This window comes from Humulus lupulus, chromosome 4 (genome assembly GCF_963169125.1).
Source record: "Humulus lupulus chromosome 4, drHumLupu1.1, whole genome shotgun sequence".
Lineage (NCBI taxonomy): Eukaryota > Viridiplantae > Streptophyta > Magnoliopsida > Rosales > Cannabaceae > Humulus > Humulus lupulus.
The window spans coordinates 244,354,745-244,362,412 of NC_084796.1; the positions used below are offsets into that span (position 1 = coordinate 244,354,745).

General features: G+C 39.5%; 1 non-coding gene across 1 annotated transcript; it reads right to left on the reverse strand.

The window, feature by feature from the left end:
* Positions 1-3,510: 3,510 nt before the first annotated feature.
* Positions 3,511-3,612, reverse strand: LOC133833636 (small nucleolar RNA R71). Its single transcript, XR_009893006.1, has one exon. It is a non-coding gene; the product is annotated as a small nucleolar RNA R71 (small nucleolar RNA).
* Between the last annotated feature and the right edge of the window lie 4,056 nt (positions 3,613-7,668).

Sequence of the window (7,668 nt, forward strand, 5' to 3'; positions counted from 1 at the left end):
ATTCAGAATGACAAGATGACATGAACAATTAATAAAGCTACATATCAATAAAGCTACACTGGAAAAATTTAGGCTGTAACGAGCATCATTTGAAAAAATAATAATAATTCAACGAGCCTAAACTGTCATACGCTCTGTTAAAAATTGAATTAAATAAAACAATGTCTAAGCGAGCCATTAGCTAACTATATGATTAGTTTTAACACTTCGATTTGTGTTTCTCTGGTCTGCTCTTCCTAGTTTTCTCTAGTTGTTAGTGCATGGTTCCTGCCAGCCTCTAGTTTCTTGCTTCCCAGTTGATGTAGGCTGTTTGTTTAAATAGCAGAGATTACTTAGTCTAAGTTTCTCTGATGTCTTTTTCTTTTTGTTGAATCTTTGCTCTGCCACTGTTATTAGGAAATTATATTAATTATTGTAAGTTGTACCCACAGAAAATTTCAATATGATGATATAAAGAATTTTAAGGAAAGAAGTAAAAGAAAAAAAAACTCCTTTCCTAACCAACTGTTTTAATGGCAACTACTGATCACCACCTCAAAGATTCATCATCAGTTGTGGTAGTGATGGTTTCATTATTAGCTCAAAGCCACCTCAACCACCTCCTTCAACTCTCCCATGTCATTTCCTCATACAACATCCCTGTCCACTACGTTAGCTCTACTCTCCACAATTCTCAAGTCAAGTCTCGATCCATAAACCCTCTTAGAGAATTAACAAAAATCCATTTTCATAACTTCCCATTAATCTGAACTACAACATTCCCACCCAACCTCTGCTCCGGAATAAAGTTATCCGAAACCATCAAGCTCCTCCGCGAGCCAGTCGCTGCACTTCTCCAATCACTCTCTTCAAACGTGAAACGACTTGTCATTGTTCATGATGTTCTGATGACTTCAGTGGTTCAAGATTTTGTTTCTCTACCAAACGCAGAAGCCTATGCTGTCAATTATGGCTCTGTTTTCTCAATGTTCACCTATGCGTTCGCTGCCATAGGTCAATACGACATCATCCCAATAAAGATTATTCCCTCTGTGGAATCTTGTTACACTCATCAGTTCTATGAATTTATAAAACGTGAGTTTAAATAGATGAAAAGTTAGGTTGGTCAGCTTCACAACTCTTGTAAGGCTATTGATGGCTCTTTTCTTGAACATGTAGCAAACTACGTACTCAAAGGAGAGAAGAAGATCTGGGTAGTGGGGCCCTTGCACCAAACGACAGTCTTTAAGGAGGCCAGGGATGATGACAAGTGCTTATTGGAGTGGCTAGACAAACAAGAGCCCAACAGTGTATTGTATATATCTTTTGGAACAACTACTACTTTTTCTGAGGAAAAGATCAAAGAGATTGCTCTTGGTTTGGAGCAGAGTGGGGTAAAGTTTATGTGGGTGTTGAGAGATGAAGATAGATTAGATAGTTTCAGCAATGGATACGAGGGTGAGCTATCTAAACTTCCAAGTGGGTTTGAGGAAAGTGATAAACGAGTTTTAGGCTCGTTTATTGTCTAAGTTTTTAGGCTATTTTTCATTTGTTAGGATTATTTTATTTCGGAATTATGCTCGTTTATTCTTGTTTCAGGGTGATTAATGCTAAAGTGATACAAATAGTGAAAAGGAGTGAAAGTGGAACAAAATTGGGACGGATTTGTGGACTTTTGGGTTCTGTAAGTAGCGCTACATCGCTACTAAGGGAGCGCCGTAGCGCTAGGAAGGATATCTGAAGAGTTGATGTTCCTGACTTTAGCGCTACAACACCACAACAACAGTACTACAATGCTTGCATGCAGTTTTTCAGGAGTTCGGTTCTGGAAGTAGCGCTACAGCGCTACGATAAGGGCGCTACAGCGATGGTGCCCAGATTTCTCTTCAAGGGTTCCTGACTTTAGCGCTACAGCGCTACTGTGCTGGTGACGCGATTTTCACATATCTGATCACTTTTTTATGGGCAATTTGGTCCTTTCTCTCTGAACTTTGTAGGGATATTTTAGAAACATAATGTTGCGACTGGAAGGGGGCTGAGGAGAGTGAGACGACGACTGAGAGTGGAGAATACCATTGGAGGATCCATTCTTGTGTTTTTCATCATCTATCTTTAATTTTTCATGCTTGTAATTGAATTCTATGATTGCTAGAATGAATATTATGGGCTAATTTCTCCTTTAGGGCTATTATGTGAATCTTTTGGAAACCTTTTTTATGGATTAATGCAGAATTCATGTTCTTCTTCATCTCTTTCAATTCCTTACAATCTGTGTTACTTGTGCAATTATTGATTGATCACCTCTAATTGTTGTTTCATGAATCAAATTGAAATCTGAAAAGTGAAATTTGATATGCTTTGATTGTTTGGATGCAATTTCAGTTTAGAACGAAAGTATCTAAGTTGTTTGCTTATTTTTTTCTGAGTTGCGTGTTTAATGCCTTCTTCATGATTCAACTTTGCCATATAAATATAGGAAGTTGTCATTTAGATTGAATTTGTAAATCTTAACCAGATTATGAATTATTTTTGCAACTTGTTCTTGAATAGGGAGAAGGGGATATAATTCTTGCATTAGGAAGTAAAAGGGTGGAAGATAGAGGATCATAATTGTCCTAATTTCATTCTCTATGTTATTTTGTTAAAATTTTCATTGTGCTTCGTTAGTATTCTTCTTTGTTTGAAATCTCTGAAATTGTTTGATCAAGTAGAATTAAGAAATTTGATTGATTGGTAATTGATAAATCAGTCCTTGAGGACGATACTTGGTTTTTACCATATTATTACAAATTGCGATTGTGTGCACTTGCATAGCTTAAAAATTCGCAACAAGTTTTTGGCGCCGTTGCAGGGACTGAAAATAATTATCAATATCAGTCTGATTAATTTTTATTCTAATTTGATTTTAATTTCTCTTGTTTCTAATCTGTTTAGTTGCTTAATTTTTCTATCTCAGGTGAACTGTGTTATATGCGTAGCAGAAAAGGAGCAGACAATCTTGTTCCTTTGAATCCTGAGATTGAAAAGTATTGCAAGCAAAACAGAAAGAACAAGAGGGAAGCCCATAAATCTGTGAAGATGGCACAGAATGATGGAGATGGCAGGAATGTTTTAATTCCTGGGATTGCACAAGGGGGTCAGGCTCAGAACAATGCTGAGAGGAGCCTGAGAGACTATGTACTACCCACTCTGACGGGAGTACAAAACAGTATACGCCCACCAGCTGTAGAGGCTAACAACTTTGAGATCAAGCCAGCTATTCTACAAATGGTGCAATCCTCTGTTAAATTTAATGGGTTGCCTTCTGAAGATCCTCACACCCATTTGTCTAATTTTCTGGAGCTGTGTGGAACTTTCAGATACAATGGGGTGAGTGATGACACAATTAAACTTAGGCTTTTCCCATTTTCTCTGAGGGATAGAGCTAAAAGTTGGCTGAAATCTTTGCAACCGAACTCTATATTTACCTGGCAAGATTTGGCTCAGAAGTTTTTATCAAAATTCTTCCCTCCTTCCAAAGCTGCCAAATTGAGGGGGAGAAATCAATAATTTTTGCCAGAATGATGGAGAATCATTGTGTGAAGTTTGGGAGCAGTTCAAGGAACTTTTAAGAATATGTCCTCATTATGCCATTGAACATTGGATGTTAGTACAGATTTTTTATAATGGTTTATGTCCTACTACCAGAACCATTATTGATGCTGCAGCGGGTGGTACTTTTATGAGCAAGAATGCAACTGGTGCTTATGAGCTGCTGGAGGACATGGCCACAAATAACCATCAGTGGTCTGAGGAAAGATCATCAGGGGTCAGAAAGGTAGCTGGGGTGCATGAGCTGGATGCAATCACTGCTCTAACAGCACAAGTAGCCTCCTTGACAAAACAGTTACAATAGAGCACTGTATCTGCTAATGCGGTTCAAATGGCAGTTAGGTGTGAAATTTGTGGTGGTTCTCACTCTATCGATCAGTGCCCTATCAGTATGAATAATAACACTCCGATGGATCACGCTCAGGTTCAAGCGGTGGGAAACTTTCAAGGGCCATTCAATAATCCATTCTCCAATACTTACAATCCTGGGTGGCGAAATCATCCTAATTTTTCTTGGAAGAATAATTAGGGCCAGCAACCTCAGTTTCAGGGCCAATTTCAGAATAATATGCCTCAGCTACCAATGCATCAAGCCTCTTCATCACAACAGCCTAGGCCTCAATAATCAATGAATCAAGCTCCACCTGAAAGGCCTAATGAACTGCAAGCTGCATTACTGACCCTCACCAACACTCAAACTCAGTTCATGACAGAGACTAGATCTTCTATCAGAAACCTGGAAACACAAGTTGGGCAGTTGGCTAATATGCTTAATAACAGATCGCAGGGAAATTTTCCTAGTAATACTGAAGTCAACCCTAAGGAGCAAGTTCAGGCAATTACTCTGAGGAGTGGGAAGCAAATTGAGCAGCCTAGATCTCCACAGGCAGTGGTTCAGAATAAAGAGATGGGTGAACAGTCTGATCCAAAAAAGGTTACTGAAGACCACCAGCTTTCAGAAAAGAGTCCGCCAGTTGTTAATGAGCAGCCAGTTCGAGTTCCATACCCTCAGAGGCTTAGAAAGACTACACTGGATAAACAGTTTTCTAAGTTTTTAGAGGTGTTTAAAAAGCTGCATATAAATATTCCTTTCACTAAGGCCTTGGAGCAGATGCCCAGCTATGTGAAATTCATGAAGGAGATTTTGTCCAAGAAAAGGAAGATGGAAGACTATGAGACTGTAGCACTCACTGAAGAGTGCAGTGCAATATTACAAAGGAAGTTACCCCAAAAGCTGAGAGATCCGGGGAGCTTCACCATACCTTGCACCATTGGAAAATTTGAATGCAAACACGCTTTATGTGATCTGGGGGCGAGTATTAGTCTGATGCCCTTATCTGTGTTTAGAAGACTTGGTTTGGGGGAGGCAAAACCAACAACTGTCACTCTACAACTAGCAGACCGATCGGTGACACATCCACGGGGTATTATTGAAGATGTTCTTGTGAAGGTGGATAAGTTTATATTTCTAGCTGACTTTAACGTTCTGGACATGGAGAAGGATAAAGATGTACCTATTATTCTTGGAAGACCATTTCTAGCCACAGGTCAAGCTCTTATTGATGTTCAAAAGGGAGAGCTTAAGCTTAGAGTTCAATTCAAGGAGATGAGGTGGTCTTTAATGTCTTCAAGGCCATGAAGTATCCGGTGGCTAGTGACAGTTGCTATAGTGTGGATGTGATAGAGAAGGCAGTCTTGAAGAGAAGGATGAATAGTGATGCCTTAGAGGCAGTATTATTGGGCGATGAGGTCGACGATGATGATGCTAAGATAAGAGATTGTGTAAACTGGATAAATTCCTTCCTACCATACTGGAAGAAGTTTCAAGAATTAGCAGACGCGCCTGATAAACCGCTAACATCCATTCAGCAGCCACCGCAGCTGGAATTGAAGGTTCTCCCAGATCATTTGCGATATGCATATTTGGGAGAGAATGAAACTTTACCTATCATTGTGGCAGCTGACCTGTCAAAGATAGAATTGGAGAAACTGTTGAGGGTTTTAAGGGAGCATAAATTGGCCATTGGGTGGACCTTGGCGGATATTCGAGGAATAAGCCCATCAACAGTAATGCATAAAATCTTATTGGAGGAGAATAGCAAGCCATCCATAGAGCCCCAGAGAAGACTCAATCCAGCCATGAAGGAAGTCGTACTTGAGCAGATTCTTAAATGGTTGGACGTTGGGGTGATCTACCCAATTTATGATAGCGCATGGGTGAGCCCTGTGCAAGTGGTACCTAAAAAGGGTGGTATGACAGTAGTGAAAATGAGAACAATGAACTCATTCCAACAAGAACTGTAACGGGGTGGCGGATTTGTATAGATTACCGCAAGCTTAACAAGGCAACAAGGAAGGATCACTTCCCTTTTCCTTTCCTTGATCAGATGCTTGACAGATTGGCAGGCCATAGCTACTACTGTTTCTTGGATGGGTATTCAGGGTATCATCAGATCGCTATTGCACCAGAGGATCAAGAGAAAACAACATTTACATGTCCCTATGGCACATTTTCTTTCAGGAGAATGTCGTTTGGACTATGTAATGCCCCTGCAACATTTCAACGGTGCATGATGGCTATATTTTCAGATATGGTAGAAAGGTGTATTGAGATATTCATGGATGATTTCTCTATTTTTGGCTCATCATTTGATCTCTGTTTGGGTAACCTGGAAAACGTGTTGAATCATTGTGAGAAGGCAAATCTGGTGTTGAATTGGGAGAAATGCCATTTTATGGTAAAAGAGGGGATTGTTCTTGGCCATAAAATTTTGAGTGAGGGAATTGAGGTAGATAGAACAAAAATTTCTACCATTGAAAAGCTGCCTCCACCAGTTTCAGTCAAAGGTGTAAGAAGTTTTCTTGGTCATGCTGGGTTCTATCGAAGATTCATAAGCGATTTCTCTAAAGTGTCCAAGCCTCTCTTGAATCTGCTTATGAATGGAGTTGTCTTTGATTTTAATGATGAATGTTTGAAGGCTTTCAATTTTTTGAAAGAAAAGCTTATTTCTGCTCCAATTGTGATAGCTCCAAATTGGGAATTGCCTTTTGAGTTGATGTGTGATGCCAGTGACTATGCAGTGGGGGCAGTTTGGGGACAGCGAATTGACAAGGTATTCAGGTCTATTTATTATGCTAGTCGGACTCTAAATGACGCTCAACTGAATTATGCTAATACAGAAAAAGAGTTGCTAGCTATTGGGTTTGCTTGTGATAAATTTAGACCGTATCCAATTGGTAATAAAGTGATTGTCTACACTGATCACTCTGCCATTAAATACTTGATGTCAAAGAAAGATGCCAAGCCCCACCTGATTAGATGGATTCTTTTACTTTAAGAATTTGACATGGAAATTCGTGACAAGAAGGGCAGCGAGAATGTGGTAGCTAATCACCTCTCTAGACTTGAGGTGGAGGAGACTGAAAATAAGAAAGCAGTGCAAATCAATGATCACTTTCCTGATGAACAGTTGTTTGGGGTAAGTGAGAATTTAGCTGTCCCTTGGTTTGCTGATATAGTGAACTTCTTGGTTGCCAAGATTGTGCCTCCTGAAATGTCGAAGCAACAATTAAAGAAATTCTTTTCTGAGGTGAAACACTATTATTGGGAGGAGCCTATTCTCTATAGGCATTGTGTTGATCAGATTATCAGAAGGTGTGTTCCTGAAGAAGAGATGCAGTCAATTCTCAACCATTGTCACACTCAACAATGTGGTGGGCACTTTGGAGCATCGAAACGGCAGCCAAGGTATTACAAAGTGGTTTCTATTGGCCTTCATTATTCAAGGATGCTAATAGATGTCAGCGAACTGGTAATATCTCAAGGAGAAATGAGATGCCTTTACACAAAATTCTCGAAGTGGAACTTTTTTATGTATGGGGCATTGATTTCATGGGGCCTTTTCCACCATTTTACAACAATGAATACATTCTTTTGGCAGTAGATTATGTATCTAAATGGGTGGAGGCTGCAGCAACTAGAGCCAATGATGGTAAAACTGTGCTTAATTTTCTTCATAAACATATTTTTACTAGATTTGGCACTCCCCGAGCTCTTATTAGTGATGAAGGGAAACACTTTGTGAATAAACAACTTGA